The sequence below is a fragment of the Podarcis gaigeae genome (assembly GCF_964106915.1).
Source record: "Podarcis gaigeae genome assembly, chromosome: 11".
Classification (NCBI taxonomy): Eukaryota; Metazoa; Chordata; class Lepidosauria; order Squamata; family Lacertidae; genus Podarcis; species Podarcis gaigeae.
Genome location: NC_139687.1, coordinates 52,079,997 through 52,103,223, shown reverse-complemented (window position 1 = coordinate 52,103,223; position 23,227 = coordinate 52,079,997). Strand labels below are relative to the sequence as shown.

Below are 23,227 nucleotides of genomic sequence, written 5' to 3'. Positions count from 1 at the left end.
AGAACATTACAGGTTGCTAGATTCCTGATTTCAGTTCTTTCATATAAAAGACTTCATGGAATGCTGCATGACTATTAAAAATCCAGTAAACTCTATGCACCATCTTTATCCTCAAGGCCATAACACGGTACATCTAGAGATTGTAAATAATGTGAAGGAGATTATGCGTTGAAATATTTTAGTTGATATTTTAGATTGTAAAATGCTATTTTATCTATTGATTTGTTTTACCTTGTGGGCTTATAGCCGAATAAAGTATTATCTATCTTTCTCTTAGGGCTGCCATTTTCACACATTTCTGTTGGATAACCTAACACACGTACAGCAGGACATCTGACTCGCCAAACCTTAGCTTTTGATTAGTCTCTAGGACATGATGGCATCAGAGATAAATCTCAGGATCTGACAGTAACTGGACTACAACCCTGAATAAAAAGAAAGAGAGTGCTTGTATCCAGACACACTCGTAAAGCTAATAATCTACACTAGTGGATTTTATTGAGGCCTAGCGTATACCAAATAACAACAACAAAAAACAACACCTTTAAAAAACCTGATCAAATAATTCCTGGACTATATCCCCTAGGCTGCAGCTGAGTGTTTGAATGTCCCCTCTGAAAAACAAAAGCAAAACATCTCTACAATATCAAGGAGAAGGCTAGGTTGCAATATTTCCCTCTGATTTTTTTAAAAAATGTAATTTTCCCCAGTCGTCGTCTGGAGTAATGCAGTCCAAGAATAGTCTGTCATATGATCTGCTGTTTGTGTAAACAGTCTTATTGGTTCATTTAGATATAATGGAAGCTAAGAAAAAAATCAGAAGTATGAAGTCTCCTAGGGAGGCTTTCACCGTGATTCTGGAAAATTGGGAAGAGCTAAGTAGACTTTGAGGCTTTTTTTTATTATTAAAAAATGCAGCTCTATAGCCTGCATCTCTGGACATGAAAATAGGTGGCAAAACTACATTGTTATCCGTGGGCAGAGAGGGGGGCGCTGAATTAACTTTATAAAAAGGCACACCGACCCAACACTGCAATATCTAACATGGATTCTTTAATGCCATGCCCTTTTCTCTCTGACAGTGTCTGATGTTCTCTTCAGCTATAGCTGGAATGTTTGTCCTTAAAAGAGAAGGACAGGATCATTCAGGGTCTCCCCACCCCTTTCCTCCACATCCAAGCTGAGACGTGTCTGTATCCTCTTCTAAAACAGTTCACACTGATTGCTAATATCGCAAATATGACACTGTATTTTGCTGCCTCTTCTGTATAGCTGAATCTTCAGTCACTAGCTATTTTTGTGAGATTGCAAGGGGAGATAAGTCTCTGGCCCCTTGAAGAACCCCAGAACTCCAGGAGGCTGTCACCAGATAAACCTGCTCCCACACGAGCTGTCTAAGAAGTGGTACTGGCGGAGGACAGGCAATAATGGCATGGCAGCTAAAACTTCAATATGGTGTTCAGCCCGCCCAACACTAGAAACAGTAATGGCCAATAGGAAGGAGGCACCGGATGTTAAGTCAGTCTATTGGTCCTCCCAGTTTTGTCTTCTGTATCCTTGCCCAACCTGGTACTCCTTCAGCATCAGGGAAGGGGGAAAACCTGTGACCCTGAAAATGTTGTTTAGATCAATTGGGTACCTGATAAACATTTTATTAGGTCTTGTTCCTGATCAGTCACTGCCGGTTCAGACCCCATGAACGTATATGTGAATTTAGCATTTACAGTGGTACCTCAGGTTACATACGCTTCAGGTTACAGACTCTGCTAACCCAGAAATATTACCTCGGGTTAAGAACTTTGCTTCAGAATGAGAACAGAAATTGTGCTCTGGCGGTGCAGCAGCAGTAGGAGGCCCCATTAGCTAAAGTGGTGCTTCAGGTTAAGAACAGTTTCAGGTTAAGTACGGACCTCCGGAACGAATCAAGTACTTAACCCGAGGTACCACTGTATTTATTTTTTTTGCACTGACCTGCATCACTTTACACACACTTCCATTGAACTGCGTTTGCCATTTCACCTCCTGTTCACTCAGTTTGGAGGGGTAGTTTTGGAGCTCTTCACAATCCCTTTCATTTGAGCAACCCTGAACACTCTAGGGTCATGAGGAAATGTGGCCACCTTGTCACTCATCCCTAACTCTTGAATGTTTATCAACGAATTAAAAAGCACAGAATACTGATCCTTGAGGGACTCTACTTTCTATATCTCTCCATTTGGAGAACTCTCCATTTGTTCCTATTCACTGCTTGCTGCTACTTAACCAATTCCTGATCTGCAAGAGGACCTCTCCTCTTATTCCAGGATTGCTAAGCTTTCTCGGGATTCTTTGGTGGGGTACTTTGTTGAAAGCTTTTCAGAAGTCCAAATACACTTACATCCAGGGCTTTTAAAATAGAAAAAGAGGTGTCAGAACTTCTTTTTAGGGCGAGCACCCACCCACAGCCACTTTCAGTGCCATCAAACGGCAAAATAAACCCCATTGCCTTATGCTGCTGCCCTCAGACTCCGCCACACCAATTGTTGCACTGCCCCGATCGCCGTGATGCCTGCCATCTCTGACACTCAGTCACGAGCATCATGCCAACTGCTGCCTCCACTGTGCAGCCATGAGCACCATGAGCCGTGCAGCCCCAAGGAAGGAATGGAGCGCTAAAGGGGTGCCGGAACACACCAAAGAGGTGCTGGAACTCAGTTCAGGTGAATTCTGGCTGGGAAAACTCCCCTGCTTCTATCTTTATTTATTAAATTAAAGGATGGTTGTATACCACCCTTCAGACAAAGATAACAGAGCAATCTACAACATAATAAGAGAACACAAAATATATAATAAACGAAAACAAACCAATGACCCCGCCTCCAACAAACACATTTTAAAGGCCATGTCAATCAGTCAAAGGGTTGATTACAGAGAAATGTTTATACCTGGCGTCAAAAGATATGTAATGAAGCCTCCCAGCTTGTTGATGCACTCAAAAAAAACTCTTAATAGGTTCATAAGAAAGGACTTCCCTTGCAGAATCCCCTTGAAGAAGCCATGCTGGCTGTACTTCAGCAAGGCTTGTTCTTCTATATGTCTGGTTATTTTATCTTTAACAATGCTTTCCAGCAATTTTCTGGGACATATGCTTTGCTAACTGGCCTGTATTTTCCAGAATTCCCCCACTGGATCCCTTTTTTCAAAACTGGTGTCGAATTGGCTACTTTCCTGTCCTCTGGTTATGGAGGCTAATCTGAGGGACAAGTTACATGTTTCTGATAGTAGATCAGCAATTTCACGTTTCAGTTCTTTGAGAACTCTTGAGCGGATGCCATCTAGACCCGGCAATTTGTCAGATTTTATGTCACGATTATCTGCCTCAGCTCCTTGGAAGCATTGTCAGGTGCATTTTTCACATGGATGAATTGTCTTTATTCATACGAGGTATACGGGGCTACACACCCTACCTCCATCAACATCCTGTATTATGTGCTGTCCTTGGGAGACAAAAGCTTGCTTCACAGTTAACATTGTCCTTTCCCCTATCCAACACCCACAGAGTCTCATGAAAAGGCTGTGATGGAAAACAGGATTTCATTTCCCCTCACTCCCGTGCTTTGAAGGATTCCGCACAGTCACACCACAGGTAAGAACAGTTATGTTTTGTTTTGCTTTAATTAAGTGTGACGTTTAGGGCTGTGTTTATTTACAATACGATTATTGTTCTTTAATCTTTAAGATATTAGGAAGTAGTCATAGGTCAGTGCTAGAGCATTATGCAGAAGTCTCCAATCCCTGGCTTCTCGAGTTACAATGATCATTTGGCAGGAAATATATTTTTTTGCCTAAGACCCTGGGTAGTTGTTGCCAGTCAGAGTAGACAATGCTAGGCTAGATGGGCAAACACTTTGAGCTGGTGCAAAGCTGTTTCCAAATTCTGCACTAAGAGCTGGATTCAACCACCTGTGCAAATTAAGCAAATGTATGTAAACATGCTTATTTTGTGCATTTCTGCTTTGTTTACTTACCATATTTTTTGTTCTATAGGATGCACTTTCCCCTCCAAAAACGAAGGGGAAATGTGTGTGCGTCTTATGGAGTGAATGCAGGCTTTCGCTGAAGCCTGGAGAGCGAGAGGGGTCGGTGCGCACCAGGGAGCCCAGCGCCAACTGCCACTGTGCTCCCGGGGGTTCAGGCAGCTATCCGCAAGCCTTCTGAGTGCAGCAGGAGTTCCCGCTGCACTCAGAAGGCTTGCGGATAGCTGCCTGTTCAGGGGGCTGGGGTCGGGGGAAGCTCGGGCTTCCACCGTCCCCAGCCCCACAAGCTCCAGGAGCAGCAGCTAGGTTGCACGCAATCTTGCCACCACTCCTGGACCTGTTTTGGGGGCTGGGGTCGGGGGAAGCTTGGGCTTCCCCCACCCCAGCCCCACGGCTAAAAACGAAGCCGTGTGCAGCCTCTCCTGGCTGGAGAGGTTGCACGCGGCTATGGCAGAAGCTGTCTTGGCTTCTTTGCTCTTTGGGGCTGAGGGGGAAAAAAAATTCTTTATTTCCCCCCTAAAAGCTAGGTGTGCCCTATAGTTCGGTGCATCCTATGGAGCGAAAAATACGGTACTCACTTATTTCATATTTCAGACTTTGGGTCCTAGGGATTTTGCTAGTGATGCAGTGAAATGTTCAGAGCACTGTCTGAAACTTCAGTTCTCAATACCCAGAAATCTATTCAGACGACCACCATGAATTTTACTGAAAATTTAAAACATACCTGTGCACATTTACCTGGGAGTAAGTTAATTGAACTAAGGGTGCTTACTTCTAAGTAGACATGTACCGGCTTGCACTTTAAATATCCTAGAAAGAAAGTGAAATAATCTGACAGATCACAGTTGATTTTACCATGAAAACACCTCTGTTTAGCATAATGCTGAAAGGGGAGAGGAGTTTTGTTATGTAATGAAGAACCTGAGTCCGTTCGAATTGCTGAGTTGGGTGGTGCTGGGAAGATTGTGAACATTATGTTAGGTTAAAAATGTATTTATTGGTTTAAAACTGTCTGTTCAAGAGCCCAAGGCAGCTAAGAGCAGCACATTTAAAACAAATAGCATGAAAACACAGTAAAATAGCGCAATGAGACAGAAAACAGCGAAATTACTATAATTGCAGTAGATGACAAGTCACAATAGACACCATCTTTCCCCAGAGAGCTCCCCACAAAGCCTGGTTTTAACCACAGGGCAGGATGCATGTAATGATGGGGTTAGAGTGGTTTCATTGAGGAGGACCATTCCACAGCTATGAAGTCAGGACTGAAAAGGACTCACTTCTTGTGTCTACCACTACATCTCAGTCAACATGGAGGAACATGCACATATTTTTCTGGGTGGAATGCACCCCTGGCTGGTAAGGCCCCAAATATGAGCGGCAGGGAAACTTTGAGGTCATGGCATTTTTGTTTTGAGCAAGATTTTAAGCCACCTGGATCTGGTGGGGCTACTTTTCTCTATGAGCATCCTGTCTTGTTTATCTTCCAGCAACTGTTGTTGCCTGGAAGGATAACAGGGAGATTTCTAGATCCTCGCTGTGCATAATTTAGTGCCAATAAAGCTGCTAGTGCAGATCTTTAAGTACAAAGCCAGGATCCGTACATGTCTGAAAATATCTTTTTGCAGCCATAAGGGGCAGAATTCCCTGTTAGAAAAACGTAATGAAAGCTGCAATTTTCCGGAAACTGAATATTGCCTTGAGTACAAGGTTTTCATGCTTTTTCTGACCTTGCATACAGTAATACATGCACACGGCCCTGGTGGAGCTTTGCGTATCTTCTGCGTGGTTCCTCTAATTCTACATAAGGAACAAAAGCAGATAGGAAGACTGTTCCAGAACCATAAGAGGATAAATTCCCTGTCTGCCCATGTACAGCCCCTGCTTGCTACACACTTGCCTCTATATTTCCCACCCTGGAGCTATTTAAAAGCAGGAACTCCTCAAAGTAAATTGCAGGCAACTCCACTCCTGAACATAGCTGTCAAGTGTCCCTTGTTTGAAGGGACAGTCCCTTATTCCAGGGCCATGTCCCGCTGCTGTCCCTTATTGATGGATGTCCCTTAAATGTCCCTTAAATGATGTCCCTTAAATTTCAAAGGAAGTAGCTCCTCTCCCTCCCTCCCTGCCAGCCAGGGAGGAGGGAGGCTCCAACTGTGTCGCTTGGCTGTGTTGCTCACCCAATAAGAAGTCTAAGAACGATTGGGGGGTGGAGCTTGCATGCCTTGTGTGTGGCTAGTTAATGCAAGCTGAGGGGTTTTTTGAATGTTGGACGCCATTTTGTTGCACGTGTTGCTGCAAACTTTGCAGTGCAAAGCCAGGCCGGGGAGCCATCTTAAGTTGAGGCTGCATAGGCCTTGTGGTGCATGTGATTCAGATTCTATTCAGTTGAACCACTGGTTACAAAGTTGGTTGGACAGTGTTCTCGGAGCTACCAGCATGAGTTTGACCAGACTGCAGGAGGACAGAAAGACTGGAGTGCCTGGAACAGGTGAGGCTGCAGGTCCCTTATTTTGGCTGCTGGTCCCTTATTTTCAAATCTGTAAGTTGACAACTATGCTCCTGAATGATTCATGAGAGTGCCATTAAAACGTGCACTCATTTGCTATGCATTCACAATGGTGTAACAATGCAACAGTGCAATCGTTTTGCCATGTCGCAATAAACTTGCTTGCTAGAGTATTGTTTGAAATATTTGATGGTGTTTTTCCAGGTGGCTTTTGAATTAGACTCAGATTTTCAAATTTGAATCTGGAGGGGTGTAAAGCAGTGAAACTAGGATCCCTCAAATTTAATTTCACACAGATGATCCCAGAAAGGTGCCATCTGTTGTACGTTGACAAATACAGAGAAGATTTTAATGGGATGTAGATATTCTATCATATGTGATAGATATACAGATAAGGCCATCCTCTACTGAAAAATGTTGATTGCACATTTAGAGAGGCACAAATGTGAAGACTTTCCTCCCCAAATTGATTGGGGTTGGTCGTCCAGTGTTTTTGTGGTAGGGTACCTGGTGGCTGATTCAAGATTTGTGCAGTTTTAATTGCATTGCAAACTTCAGATAAGTGCAAATTTCAAAGGATAGCTCCTTTGGTTTGTGCATTATTTGGCAAGTGCTTTGAGATTAAGCAGCATATGCATCTTGTGAAATAAAGCTAATGCTACTCCCTGTTTCTATATTTGTAGATATTACAGAAACATCACAGTGATTTATCAATCTTTCCTCTTGAGAAGTGGGGTGGGTCAGTCTATTTTAGGTCTGTGTCACTTTCACACGCTTTCATTCATAAGTCTGTTCATGCCCTTTCCAAATCTATCTATGCTTTAAAAAAAAATCTACATGAAAATTCAGGTTTAAATGTGTATTTCTGAGTGCATAGATGTGGTTAGTAGATGCTTCTTCCAACACTGAGAATCATGTACAGGGAGCACATGGTGTTTTTGTGCATGGGCAGTAGTAATGTTTGCTGGCAGCCCACATGACAAACCAACAGCTGTTTAACAGCTGTCTCTTCACGTCTCCTGTTAAATTGCCTCAATTTTAAACCCATAGAGGTTTCAAAATGGAGATTCTCAGGAATGCCTTGATTAAATATCTTCTGCCCCACATTTGCACAGGAGGTAGGGTTGCCATATTCTGAAAAGTGAAAAACCGGACAGAGTTGTTAAGCTTCGTTTTGCTGCTTTTCTTTTCTTTATAAGGATTTTTTTAATATATAAAAATAGCCCAACTTGCCATACATCCAGGCTTCCCCAGACATTTTGCCGATTCAGCAAAAATCTGCCTGGACACCATTTTTCTGAGTGATTCTCGGATGTATCTTATGGCAGCCCTAACAGGAGGCCTTATGTCAGGGCAGCCCAACTTTTCATACCAAGTGGGTCCCAAGAGTACTTTGGTATGGAACCTGCGTGCTGCACACTGCCTTGTCACGTGGGGAGGGGAATGAGGCCCAAACTGGACACCCCCAGCCTTTGCACTGCCTTTGGACTGCCCTACCTTAGGTGGAAAATGTCCCATTTGGATGAGGGCACCTAAAAGGTGGGAACTCCAGGCTTAATTTTGATACTGGCTGTGTTGTGTTGAAACAGGCAACCACTGAAATTCTTACAGGCCTAGAAGTAATAAAACCCACTGTTATGCAAACCCAAATGTAATTGTCCTCTCTTGCTTCCTTAGTGAGTGATTATTTCTAATACTCTAATGCTCGTAACAGTAACTAAAAGCTCTTCATACCATTGTTACAAATTAGTGACTAGCCTGTGTCTCCAGGCTTGCAAAACAAAATCATCCTGTGCTACATAACAGGCAATAATACAATGAGCACAATGTGGAACTGTGTGGAAAATTTAATCTACTGAAGTTTCCACCCATTGCTAGAAGCAAAGGGCATCTTCAGTAGGTTCTGTGATAGTACTGAAATGATAATTCTTCTGTCTCAGCCCTATTGTGGGGGAGAAGCTTGCTCATGAGTAGCCTATCAAGGGCCTCTTGGTGAGGGGATGGCGGTCAACCAATTGAGGTTGAATCTTGACAAGGCAGAAGTACGGTTTCTCGGGGACAGGAGACAGGCAGGTGTGGGGGACTCCTTGGTTCTGAATGAAGCAGCTGTACCCCTGAAGGACAAGGTGCACAGGCTGGGAATCATTTTGGACTCATAACTGTCCATAACTGTCCAAAGTCCAAAGTCACCTTTGAAAGTGACTTGGAAACTACATCTAATCTAGAATGCTGCATCTAGAAATGACTGGGAATTGCCGCCTGGACCATATAGCACGAGCCCTAAAATATCTACATTGGCTCCCAGTACGTTTCTGAGTACAATTCAAAGTGTTGGCGCTGACCTTTAAAGCCCTAAATGGCCTTGGCCCTGTGTACCTGAAGGAGCATCTCCACCCCCATTGTCCTGCCCAGGCACTGAGGTCCCCTGAGCTCCAAGGGTCTTCTGGTGCTTCCCTCATTGTGAGAAGTGAAGTTACAGGGAACCAGGCAGAGGGCCTTCTCGGTAGTGGCACCTGCCCTGTGGAACGCTCTCACATCAGATGTCAAGGAAAGAAACAACTATCCTATTTTTAAAAGACATCAGAAGGCAGCCCTGCTTAAGGAAGTTTTTTATGTCTGGTGTTTTAGCGTGTTTTTAATGTTTTGTTGGGAGTCGCCCAGAGTGGCTGGGGAAACCCAGCCAGATGGGTGGGGTATAAATTATTATTATTTATAGAGGAAAGGTCTTCACCGGGAGGTTGTGAACTCTCCTTCATTGGACGTTTTTAATAAGATGTTGGATGGGGAATCCCAGTAATGTGGGCATCATCATCATCATCATCAGGTCAGCCCTTACATAGCCAAATGGACCTTCCCTAGTGTGAGCCCTGAAAAAGAGAATACTGGAGCGGCAAGCTTGGAGGAATCCAAGGTCTTCAGCGGTAGTAAGACACATGCTTTGCTTGCAGAAGGTCCCAGGTTCAGTCCCCAGCATCTCCCAGTATGGCTGGGAGAAGTCTGAAACCTTGGACAGCTGCTTTCAGTCTGTGTAGACAATACAGAGCTAGATAGGCCAGTGGCATCACAGCTTCCTCTGTCCCTAATCAGAGAGGTAATGGTGGGGCTAAAGACAGGTTACAAGATTCCAGTGTCCTCTCAGTGGCTTATAAGCCAGTGTGGTGTAGTGGTTAAGAGTGGTGGACTCGTAATCTGGTGAACCGGGTTCGATTCCCCGCTCCTCCACATGCAACTGCTGGGTGACCTTGGGCCAGTCACACTTCTCTGAAGTCTCTCAGCCCCACTCACCTCACAGAGTGTTTGTTGTGGGGGAGGAAGGGAAAGGAGAATGTTAGCCGCTTTGAGACTCCTTCGGGTAGTGATAAAGCAGGATATCAAATCCAAACTCTTCTTCTTCTTCTTCTTCTTCTTCTTCTTCTTCTTCTTCTTCTTCTTCTTCTTCTTCTAAGCCACAGAGCAAGTAATGGAAAGTCTGAGGAAGGCAGGTGCCGCCTTCTGACAAATGAGAATGTTATGTACTCTCCTTCATGATGAGCAGGTCTTCTCTAGTCAGTCAGGATGACAGAGAAGGGTGTGAGTTCCTGACGGAAGCAAGGAACCGCTTTCCAAAACCGTGTGGGACCCTGGCTAATGCAACACCCAACAATTACCAGTTAAAATTTGCTCCCACCAATTAGTCAACTAAAGCTTTAGTTGATTAATCTACTGATTACCGGTACTTGTTGATTCGGAACATTTTTTAACCTTCTCTGATGTCCAAAGGGCACCGAGAGCAGCTTGCCTGCAATCAGTTAAAAGAAGACAGACCCTGCCCGCAGGGTTCCCGTCTAAATGACACAACAGAAACATAAAATGGAATTGGGGTTGGGAGGTTGAAAACGACTTGCTGCCCTGAGCACTTATTTTTCCACATGAAAACTGGTATTGGTCACTGCCAGAAACAGCGGTAAAAGGCTAGATGGAACTTTTGCCTGATATGGGTAATTTTGTCTTTTTTAGGTCCCACACAAGGGGGAAGACTCATGTTTCCAGGCCTGTTTCCTCCAATAATATGTCAGAGAGTTCTGATAATAAAGCTAGAGCAAAAAGAAAATTACTATTTGCCAAAGCACAGTATGATGACTTGTGCCATTTTGTTTGGTAACTTCCTCAGCATTTTCTTTTCAGTTGCCCTAAAAAAGATGCTGAAATCAAAATAAAATAAATAAGTATATATATATATATTTTTTAAAAAACAACCTTTAAAATGTTACTTTTTTAAAATGTTGAATTAGTTTTATCTCAGAATGTAAACTCCATGGCAAATTCTTCTTCTTCTTCTTCTTCTTCTTCTTCTTCTTCTTCTTCTTCTTCTTCTTCTTCTTCTTCTTCTTCCAATGCTGAGATCAATTTGTAGACCCAGCAAGCTATTTCTTCTCTAGTCACGTAATGCTGTAACTGCATATTACATTATTTTCTTTAAAAAGTACAGACCTGCCTTAGAGTGTCTAGACAGAGGAATACTTGCACAATCAAAGCCATTGCTAAGCACAGTTTATGCTGTTACTGCAGTGATTTCTGGATGATGTATACATGGAGATTTACATAGGTTAAGAAAAATTATTAAAGACTTCCTGCATGGACGGCCATCAGTTGTAGCCTGATCCTAAGCGTGTTTACTGAAAGAAGTCCCACTGGCCTCATTGGACTTACCCCTTACTAACGGTGGAGGTGTACATAATATTTAAAAAGAAGTCACAACAGGTTCTTCACCTACGATGTGTGTCATCTTTTCTCTTGGCTTTGCCATCCATATGACAGATTTACAATCTACCAAGTTGAACTTTTGGTCAATGGTGAATCTTGCCCCTCCCCCTATAATTCAGGCAGATTGTCTATATATTTTTTTTTTAAGTTTAAAGTTCTACATGTAATTTGGTTTGTTAATACATTCATTCAAGCAGAGGAGAAGCTTCTCTGGGGAGGGGTGTTTATGTTGTCACAGGAACTGGCCAATTCATTCCATTCATAGCCTGCTTTCGCTGCAAATTTGCAGAGCCAGGTTTTTCAGGGTTCAAGGAAAGGTCTGTTTGTGCTTGAGAGTGAAAAGGTTCCGTTTGTACTGAACACAGAGAGAACATTTCCAAACTGGCCCTGCTGCTCTGCAAAGGTAAAAGCCTATTTATAGCTCCAGGATGACCTTAGCATCCCCACACTGATTACTCTTCATTTGATTACTAAATGCTCTCAGCCAAATGTGTACACCCTGGCTCTGTTGAAAAGTATGGCGCTTGAAGGAATGAGAGGTGAAAGTTTATGCTGATTAATCTGTGATGGTACATCACACATGCAAATCATCACTTGGAGCATTCATATGTGAGCTGCCCCCAAAATACATAGCAAACCCGAGAAATACAACTCCATATGATCAGAACAGTAGGGAACTCTTAAGATTCCGTTTCCATTAGACAACTCTGCTTCTTCTCAGTCTTCTTCCCCTAATCACCTTTCAGAGGAGCACCTCTCAATGAGGTTGGAACCCTGTATCAGTGCTGGATTTAGATATAAGCTAAACAAGCTATAGCTTAGGGCCACACACTTTTGGGGGCCCCCAAAAAATTAAAGGGATAAAAAACCCTGGATGTACATTTCGGCGGTTTGAATCCCCACAGCAGGGTGAGCTCCCGTTGCTCGGTCCCTGCTCCTGCCAACCTAGCAGTTCGAAAGCACGTCAAAGTGCAAGTAGATAAGTAGGTACCACTCTGGCGGGAAGGTAAACGGTGTTTCCGTGCGCTGCTCTGGTTCTCCAGAAGCGGCTTAGTCATGCTGCCCACATGACCCGGAAGCTGTACGCCGGCTCCCTCGGCCAGTAAAGCGAGATGAGCGCCGCAACCCCAGAGTCGTCCGTGACTGGACCTAACAGTCAGGGGTCCCTTTACCTTCAGTAGCTTAGGGCCTCAGCAAACCTAAATCCGGCCCTACCCTGTAGGGTGAACTATGAGAGCCCTGTGCAAAGACAGACACATAGATGGCCCTGGATCCTTCCCATTTTCAGCCAGTTTACATGATCCTAAGATGCTTAAATTCTTGGAAAGAACTATTCATATGGATTGTCCAATTGTTTGGGTAGCATAATGTGAGAGAAGAGGAGAAGAGCGCCTCCACTGCTGTGATGACAATGCCATCGTTCTAGTTATGCACCAAGGAGCTACAGATCCATGCAACTTCCTTTGTACAGCGTTGAGGCAGGAGGGCAGATGAACCAATGGAAGGCGAAAAGGAGAGGGAGAAGGGGCAGAGCCTGATGCTGAGGAGGAAGTCACTGACGGAGCGCAAAAGGTGACGAAAAGCAAACTTTTTCACTTTCTGGTCTATGGTCTCTTCCAGCTTCAGAGGCTCTGATACATCTCCTTGTGTAAGGGAGCCCAGATATGCCTCTGTCAGACCTAGCAAGAAGGGCCCAGGTGAAGGGTGAAAAGTGCATGGGACTATATAAATATCTGTGCTTAATTTTTGAGTCATATTTATCCTTTGCCCTGAGCAGTCTGCAACATTTTATGTGTGCAGTTCACCTCTCACTCAAATCAGTGGTGAGACGCTGACCGGTTTTCTCCTTAAGGTAGCTGTGGCTGCTGCATTGAGGGATCTCCCTGAAAGATTAAAATAGTGATTCATCTGTGGCTGCCTGTGTCAACTGAAAAATTAACATGGTTCAGTGAAACCCAGTTAGGCATACAAAGGACTCCCGTGGGTAGAGGCAAACAAACCAGCCTCCGCAAACTGCTTTATCTAATACCCATTATTCGTGTCAATCCTGTTGAATTTTGAAGGTTCACCTCTCTAATCCTTTTTACTTAGGCCAATTAGAAGCCGGAACAAAGCTGTGTGAGGTCTTTGCATATGCAAACAATGAAGGGTTTTAAAAAACAAATAAGCAAATAAGTAAGGCATTACTTTCCTCAGCCAGTTTCCTATGGTTCCCCTGGACATTAACAGTAACTGGGAAACAGGAAGAGGAAAGGAATAAAAAGGTATTTCCTATTGCAAGGTTTTTTGGGGGGAGTTGTTGTTTTAGCGATTGTCAATTTTGGAATGTCACGATCTGTTTCATTGTGGCCTATTCTTTTTTATGATTCTTTCATTTATACAGTGGTACCTCGGGTAACGTAACTTTTGGGTTGCGAAGGCGGCAAACCCGGAAGTGGATACTTCTGGGAAATGCTCTGCGCACCATGTTCATGAGCAGAAGTGCTCTATCATGCCGTGCCTGTGCGCAGAAGCAGCGCCTCTTGTTGTGGACTTTTTGGGTTACGTACAGACCACCGGAATGAATTAAGTTCATATCCGGAGGGTCCACTGTATTTTATACATTTATTTACATTTGATACATTTTTCTTTTTTATTTCTTTTTATTTGACAAAGTAAAAATCATAAATAAATAAGAATAAAAATGTGCACCCCACCCCACCGAGACCATTCCATTGTAACTATCCCACCTCCCAAAATTTTAACACCTCTTGCAATGGTTTGACCTCTTTCCATTTTAACAGTACACATTCTATAAACACCCTCCATATCTCCTCAAAATAATTTCTCCTGCATATTCCCCATCTTACCTTAATGGCACATGTTAATTTATCATGAATACCTATATCCCACTTATGGCCTATTCTTATGTGAATTCGGGCATCTGATTACTGGCTACCATAGGAAGCAGGATGATGGAGTATTTGAAAGTTTGAGCTGATCCAACAGGGCTCTTATTATGTATCTCTAACCACCTGCCTACCCACATGTGATCTGCAGGTGATTGCCACTAGAGTCACAGGCATCTGCAGGAATTTTTCTAGGGCGCGTGTGTCGAAGTAAAATACTGAAGACAAAAGCAGGCCAGTTTTCCCCACAAAAATTAGAAGAATAGCATAGAAGAATAGTGTCTGTATGTTCTGCCTCATTCATTGGGTTCTATATATGCTACAAACAAACAAAAATAGAGTAAAAATTACTCTATTTTTAAATGAAAACTGGGGATCTGGAGATAATGGTTCATCCAGGGGGTGACTGCTCCCTTTCCCCCCGCTGTGGACGGCTATGACTAGAGTGTTGGTCTCTTGGATTTTTTTTTTCTCTATGAAAGCTGTGGATAATATGGTAGGCAGGTGTCAGTAGAAAGAATGGATACCTCTGTGAATTTAAGTGCATACTTTCGAACATCGCTGCCATATGAAAATACAATCTAAATTCAGTCAAAATGCACCCAAGTGATATTTCCCAAGTGATGTTATGTTGTTATGTTGACTCTTGAACCAGTCTATAAGTTACTCTCTTCAGTTGTTTGGTCACTTTGTGGACAAGGAACAGTTCCTACAGAGAGACTTTACTTCTGCATATGGACTCTATAAATACCGTGAGCATTCCACCAGCCACGAAGGTTTTCTGGGCAATGTTTAAAACGGGAGGGGGGGGGAAAGAAGTTGTTTTATAAAAAGCCTTCTGGTTGTGTTTCCTTCATTTGCATTTCTATTGCAAAAAGCTATGAGCCATTTGAAACCCAGAGGCCGTATTTTGGGGTCTATTTTTCTTGGCTCACATGACACAGATGTTCTGGAAAGAAAGAAATACTATTTTATTTCCCTCGGTGGGAAATGGGAAGGGAGAAGAATATCTAAGCCTTCAGGACATTTCCGATGGTTTTCACCCCTTGCCTAGGAGCAGGCAGAAAGCAAAAGCTTGTTGAAGAAGAGTTGGGAGAAAGAGAAATAACATATCCTGCCCCAACCTAAACACATTTACTTGGAAGTAAATCCCCTTAATGTCAGTGGATGAATAAATGAAAGCAAGAATCATCCTAAACTGGCTATGGAGAAGGAAAGGTGATATATTTGAGTTGAAATCAGTGTGACTAGATGAGCTTTCTCTTGCTGACATTAGTCATTGTCCACCTACATTATCATTGTAGAGAAGGGTAGGGAAGGAAAGAGAACCATGACTCATCTGTATTATACTTGATTGAACATCAGCTCCAGCCTACATCATCCTGGTCAATGGCAGCACTCAATCTCATTCGGTATTTCTATTGAAAACCTAGCATGAACTGCATTGGGGTAAGCTTGGACATGGAATGAGGCCAATGAAACCCTTAGGACAGGGGTGAGGAAACCTCTGAGCCCAATGGCCACATTCCTTCATAGACAACTTTCTGGGGCTTGCATGCCAGAGGTGGGTGAGGCTCGAAGCAAAGGGTGAGTGGTATGACAGATATGACTCTTAGGTTTGCACAGTAGACTAGATTCCAGCCATTCAAGAATAAGGTCTTTCTCAACAACCCCTCCATCCTCTCTCCATGCAAATTAGAGGACATTGCGACTCAATAACTCGTTCCAGCCAGGCAAAAGCACAAGAGGATGGCATAGGGCGGTGGGGTGGGGTGGCCTGGGGAGAGATTTGAGGGCCAAATAGAGAAGCCAGAATGGTTCCTCACTTGAGGTTCCTCACCCCTGACTTAAGAAATGCCTTCCAATTTTTGCATTTGTTGCAGGCAGATAATAAAATGTCCTGGTCTTCACTGCCAGGTGAAGAACCTGAATTCCAAGCGCTAGCCCCGCCATAGGCTTTCATGCTCAAATCAGATGGCTACATAAGGCAAAGCACAGGTTACAAGGTTCAGCAGGTGCACAAGAAGCAGGACACATTGCTAAGCAGAAGCTCAGATGTTGATACAACAAGGGACAAACCCTGCACTTTTCTTTTGAAGAATGGGCCAGGCACAGCTATCAGCAGGACACATGGCTGAAGTGAAACAGGCAACTCCGCTGAATGGGTTGGCTCTGTGAGGTTTGTTCCTGCTGGTCCTGACATTTCAGTGTCCCTGGACATGGAGGAGGCGTCTGAGCTGATGAAATTTGAAGAGGAGGAGGAGGCTGGAGGTGTCCGACGCCTTAGAGACACTCCTCTGACAAGTAATCTGTGAAGCCAAATGGAAACTTTCACGTTTAAAAAGCTCAGTGCATAAATTCTCATGCATGTAAAGTGTCTCATATACGTGGGTGCAAGTTAGAGTTATTACTGTTTTACAGCTATCACTGTGTTTTACAGCAGCACATCAGGCGTGGAAGCCAGGTCTTTGTTTCCATTTTAAACCACAAAACGCTTTTCTTCCCATAATCTGTCATCAGCTAGATTGCCTCGGTATTTTGATGCAATGACTTAATATTGTGGCAGTTTGGCCTCGTAGTGCACAAAATATTAGACTCATTATAAGAAAGAAAGGCAAATAAAAACCAGACAGAATGGACCTCATTTTTTGAGATTTGTTTCACAAGCACATTCGGCGGATAGCGTTGCCATCTGGATTTTAATGAGCGATTCCTCTTCAACCCTCACCAGTTGCATCCTAAATCACTTCATATGCTCATCAGGACACATAGATGGATTAAAATCCTATGCCCAGTCATAACAAGGGAGAAAGATTATTCTACTTTGTGCAAGCGGTAGTGCTTAGCCTAAGAGTTCCAGGTAGCATTTCTTACCGTAAGGTCCCAGGGCGCATTATAAAAACAAATGAAACGTATAAGATGGTTCGAAACGAAAGAGAACAGTGTGAATTAAATAAAAGAGATGGGTCCCATAAAACAAAATCCCGTGACTGTCAAAGGCTATGGTAAAGTGGCAAATCTTCAGCATGTGGTGAAATTTGAATAATGGTGGTGCTGTCACACACCTCTGGGGGTGAGGGAGTTTCACAGAAGAAGAAGAAGAAGAAGAAGAAGAAGAAGAAGAAGAAGAAGAAGAAGAAGAAGAAGAGGAGGAGGAGTTGTTTGGATTTGATATCCCGCTTTATCACTACCCTAAGGAGTCTCAAAGCAGCCAACATTCTCCTTTCCCTTCCTCCGCCACAACAAACACTCTGTGAGGTGAGTAGGGCTGAGAGACTTCAAAGAAGTGTGACTAGCCCAAGGTCACCCAGCAGCTGCATGTGGAGGAGCAGGGAATCGAACCCGGTTCACCAGATTACGAGTCCACTGCTCTGAACCACTACACCACGCTGGCTCTCGCCAGGTTGCCCTCTCCCAGGTTGCCGTTCCCCACACTTCTGAGATTTGGTGAAACTATCAAGAACCATTCCCCTCCAACAAATCTGAGCACCCAAGGAGAGGCCTAAGTGATTCTCCACTTCTGTGTTAAAACATCTCTTTTAAAATACGGATGATTTCGAGCCTGTCACTGTCTTCCAACCTGACCTACCTCGCAGGGTAGTAAGAATAAAATGGCACATTTGTGTGTCTGCAGAAAGACAGACTCCTTACCTAAGCATCTTTGAAGAAAGGTGGGAAATAAATGTAAGGATACATGAATATCCACACCCGCACATACAGATTTGTCCTGTTTTCAAGATATGGGGTTCAGAGTTCAGTATTTAAGAGTTCATTGTATCCTGATATTTCTTTTTCCTGTGTGTGTGTGTGTGTGTGTGTGTGTGTGTGTGTGTATACACACCCACAGTTTTCATTTATGTGGCAGATTCACGCCTAACTTAATCTGTGGTAGATTAAAGTGTTACTTTTCTTCAGTACCGTTTATGAATATTCACATCCCTCTCCCAGAGACTTTGAGTGGCAAATCCCTCGTCAGTCAGACTGTTTGTGGAAATGCTGCTCTGCCAGAGGCACAAATAGGGTGGAATGGAAGTACGCATTTAAACATGAATGAATATTAATGAACTATTTTCCCTCCTTTGCATTCCTCTCTGGTAGATGCTAATTAATCCTTTTCAATCCTGCCTTTTATCTTTATCCAGGCCATCTGCCTTAAAAAGGAAAAGCACTCAGGTGCGCGCGATTCCAAACGCTTTCATCTACAGGGGGAGAGGGAAAAAAAATATTAAATAAAAATCACTGGAACAGACGGAATCCAAAGGTCATCTAGGCTGCTGCCGCACCAGGGCCCTTTAGCGCAGCAGAGACATGGCTTCTCTGCCACGAGATGCGTGTGGAATTAAAATGGAGACGCCACATGAACTCATAAGTGCCATATTGCACCTCCCTCGGGCCAAGGTTGTCCAGTAGTGTTTACTCACAAGTAAATCCAGCTCAGCAAAGTTCTCAGAAACATTAATTAAAATTCCCTCCTCGTAGGTTCAACCTGTTTCTTGGGGGATTAGTGATAGATAGTCCCGTTTAACTGCTCCTGGAATAGACTCTCTCAGTTTTCTGAGGGCATGTACACATTAGTGAATAAAATGCAGCAAGGTCGTTTTCCCTCACTGCATTTCAAGTTTTGCATTGCTGTATGCACCATCACCTGATTCGTATCTCCAAACCCGCAACTGCCCCAAACTCCCATTCAGTGAGGCCATCACATGTGCAATGGATGCCTGTAACAACAACAACAATTTATTATTTATACCCCACCCATCTGCCTGGGTTTCCCCAGCCACTCTGGTCAGTTTACAGCACATAAAAAATTGTAAAAACATTAGACATTTAAAAATTTCTGATACAGGGTTGCCTTCAGGTTACACGTCTCAGCTTAACTGCAGTTTACATCTACAAATCAGATGGAAGCCAGTATTGTAATATTGCATCAAAAAGCAGCATAAGCTGTGCCCAGGGATTTCCATATTTGGTACAGTTTAATCAAACCATGGTCAATTCTTTTCTTTTTTTAAAAAAAAAATAATTTTTATTAACCAACCAATCAAATCAAATCACATCACATAAATTCCAAATTACAAAGCCGAATTTTAAATTTTTGTTGAGGGGACCCATATTTCAAGTTTCGAAGGGGGATTCCAATCATCTTCTTGCTACTGCGTTCATATCCAAATCAGTCCAAATAAAGTTCATAACTCTATCCAGTCTTATCTTGCTGTTTCCACATCTCATCTTATTCGTACATTTTTCTTTTTCTTTATGATCTCTTCTGATAATCTCCTAAGTAGATAAACACCAATTATATCCTGTGTGGATTTTTCCGTTCGACCAATCCTCATATCGTGATGGTTTCTATATATCATCACTTTCATAAATAACATCACTCTTTCCATCATTAATCTCAGGATCTGTCATTTTTGAGTCCTACTGAGGAGTCTCACCCACAGTATAAAAACAACTCTTTTCCCCCTCCCAGACTTAAGTACTCCGACAGAGCTTACCAATATGGCGGTGGTATTTTTAACTGCGTCATTCCAGAGCTCTTAAACTTTTCACGCTCTTCTTAAAATATGCTGTGGTTAGAAAGATTATCTCCACACAGACGTAAATCCACAGCTTAAGTCATTAAAGCAGCATTTCTGACTTGGGGGGGGTGTTGTTTTATCACATAGAGGAAAGAAAGGTTTTTTGCCCCTCCCCCATCAGTCCCCCCTTTGCCATACTGAGTCTTAGCTGTCTTCTCATGATTGATTCTTATTCTTCTGACTTGTCTTGCATATCAGAGAACTCTTCAAAACAAAAAAAATTCCTTCCAGTAGCACCTTAAAGACCAACTAAGTCAGTTCTTGGTATGAGCTTTCGTGTGCATGCACACTTCTTCAGATACACTGAAACAGAAGTTTCCAGACCCTTCTATAAACTTCTGTTTCAGTGTATCTGAAGAAGTGTGCATGCACACGAAAGCTCATACCAAGAACTGACTTAGTTGGTCTTTAAGGTGCTACTGGAAGGACTTTTTTTTGAGAGAACTCTTCAGTTAGCAGTCTTTACTCCCCCTCCTTCCTTGAAATATGTGCATTCGCTTCTTCCTAATTGTTCCTTTTGAAGTTCTTGCAGCTAGCGGCGCAGATCAGGGACAGCGTCCAGGAGGACCAAGATACACAGGGGGCATTCTGCCTAGTGCCCCCATCCCCTCAAATTTGGGGGTGGTATAGGGCACAGCAGGCACGGGCAGCCCCCCCCAATCCTGGCGGTGGTAGGGAGGCTATTTACTCCCATCACAACCTCCTAATTACCCCCTGTGGGTCAGAGAGATGTTATTGTCAGCCATCTTCCGATGCGCCCCTAGTGGCCCCTCAAACCATGGTCAATTCTAACTTTTACTAAATCCAAGAATTATGGATGACGTGCCCACAAACTGTGGCACCCAGAACCTATAACAATATATTGATTTAAAATAGTGCTGCTTTTCTAGAAAAAGAGGTCTGCCAGAACTCATCATGGATGCCTCCCTTGTTCTCTTTTAAGGGCAATGGCGCCCACCTGAGGTGCTGGAACTGAGGGCTCAGCTACAATTGTAAAGAAAAGGCACTTTGTATGAGCTATAACACTGTGACACCAGATGGCGCTGTGGAGTCCCATCTTTCGCCAACATGATTTTCCCTTTATAAAGTTTACAACGCATTTAACTGAAACATGTGGTTTTTTATGTGTCAAGATCCAGCCTGAGTTCCGGTGAGTTCTGGCTGAAAAAAGGCCCTGATTTAAAACACCCCACACATAACAGGTTTCTGGGGTAGCTTGTAGCAAAGTATTTAAACAATAACATCAGAACCAACTCCTAGATGGTATCCTTCTCCACTTCCAGTTCTCCCACCATGAAACGTGCTTTTGGGAACCTGACAGCAGATGGACATTTACAGGGATCAGGGCTTCTCCTCTTGTCAGATCGCAGCACTCCTTGGTTCAAGTGGCAGAACGGGTCAACAGGATGAGATGAAAACAGTCAGTTTCGACAGTTCCAAGAATTGTATAGCTAGGCTGTGCATTGAGAATGGCTTGTTCAGCGCTTGCAGTACACAAGCACCTAGCATCTCGACAGGCAACTGAATCATATCCCTGCTGACGCATTGACAGGGAGGTCAAGTTTGCTCATTATACTTTGCAACATGTTGCCATGTAGTACTAGCACACAACAGCTGATTAGCGTGACTTTGTTAAGATGTACTATCTCACAGTCCTTTCAAAGAATTAGTCATAGCTCTATTTCCAGTTATCGCCCCCCCATCCCCACAACATCTCATAATTCCATTTCAATCATGTTCTGCATATTAATTTGCACTGTGGGGAATTTATCTTCCTGTTCTTATCTCTGTGACCAGCAAAGTCGAATCATAGCAACTTGGAAAAGTCAGTGATGCCATCATCACTATTCATTGTAATCTCAGAGGGGCTGTGTGTGTTTCATGGTCCTTATTATTCTGTTCAGTCTTGGGCACCAAGAATTGGGTTACTATATGTCCCCGGTTCCCGGGGACAGTCCCCGGATTTGCAAATCTGTCCCCGGGAAATGTGGCAGTAGTAGCCTCAGCAGCCCGGAGCCAGCCTGGTAGCGCAGTCGGCTCTGGCTGGCTTCAGGAGCTGCTCGCTGCCACCACCACTGCCTAGGGGGAACCAGGGATGTCCAGCGGTACAGATCTCCTGCCCCCTTCCCCCTCTGTTTTGACAGATCAGGGGAAGCTCAGGAGTCGCAGGCAGGCGGCCGTTGCCCAGGAAGGGCACAAGGCACATGGTTTCTCTGCCAGGCAAGGTGCAAAGCCCTTCTTTCACACCCTGTGAAACATAAATGTGCAGAGTTTTTAAAAAAACTTGGCAACACCCACCTGCCTACGACTCTCAAGCCTCCCCCTATCAGTCAAAACAAATAGGGAAGGGTGCAGGAGATTGGGGGAGGCTCAGGAGTCACAGGCGGTGCGCCGTTGCCCAGTTTTTTTAAAAACTCTGCGCAATTATGTTTCACAGGGTGTGAAAGAAGGGCTTTGCACCTTTATACAATATGCATGTGTGTTTGGACCGAGGGTCTTTTGCCTCACCATCCCCACTGCTGATTCCCTGATGCTACTCAGCTTAAAAAAAAAAATATTCCCTGGATTCATTGAAAAAAATCTGGTAACCATAACCAGTAGAGTAGAGCCCTTCTGAATCAAGCCAACGGTCCATCGAATCCAGCATCCTGTTTCCAATATAGCCAACCAAATAATAGTACCATAGAACTGCAGAGTTCGAAGAGACCCAGAGCGCCATCTAGTCCAACCTGCTGCAATGCAGGAATCCTGCCAAAATCCAGCCCTGGCTGGGCTTGAACCACCAACCTTCTGGTTAACAGCCAGATGCACTGACCCATTGTGCCACCTGAGGATTATGCTTCTCAGAAGCCTGCAAGCAGTCTAAAAAAGTGATAGCTCTTCAGCACCACACTTGCTCTGAATATGGAGATTCTAGGCAAAGAAAAGAGGTTGTGCAGAGTCCCTAAGCATGTAGGGGATCTATTTGAGCACAGTTTCTTCTTTGGAGATCACTCATAGCTGAGTAAGATAGACTTGCATGAACATGGTCTTAACAGTGTGTCCATAAGTGACTGTGGAGGCCAATTCTGGATCCACACATCCTTCTACAGTGGGGACATAGGTTTCTGGGCGGGAGTTGATCACAGTGAGTGAGTGTCAAGCGTGCCTTCCTCTTAGCATGTTTCTCCCTTTCATTCTGAGTTCGAGTGTCTTCAAAGCCCATGACACCTTTGGTAAAGGCTATTCTACAACTGGAGCGCTTGCAGGCCAGTGTTTCCCAATAGTTGGTGTTTATACTACATTTTTAAAGATTTGCCTTGAGACAGTCTTTAAACATATTTTGTTGACCACCAACATTACACTTTCCATTTTTAAGTTTGGAATAGAGTAGATGCTTTGGAAGATGATAATCAGGCATCCACACAACATGACCAGTCCAACAAAGTTGATGTTGAAGAATCATTGCTCTGACACAGCAGCCTCCTCACAGCAGACATTGAGCACGGT

General features: G+C 43.7%; 1 protein-coding gene across 3 annotated transcripts in view; it reads left to right on the top strand.

The window, feature by feature from the left end:
• The window catches only part of RAB27B (RAB27B, member RAS oncogene family), a 125,139-nt gene that overhangs the window by 51,256 nt on the left and 50,656 nt on the right, over nt 1–23,227 (top strand). For 2 of the 3 annotated variants that reach the window (XM_083702965.1, XM_083702966.1), the window contains exon 3: nt 3,541–3,625. The gene's annotated coding sequence lies outside the window, so the exon portion shown is untranslated. Of the gene's footprint in view, nt 1–3,538; nt 3,626–23,227 lie in introns of all 3 variants that reach the window. The other variant, XM_083702968.1, reaches the window with a different exon arrangement.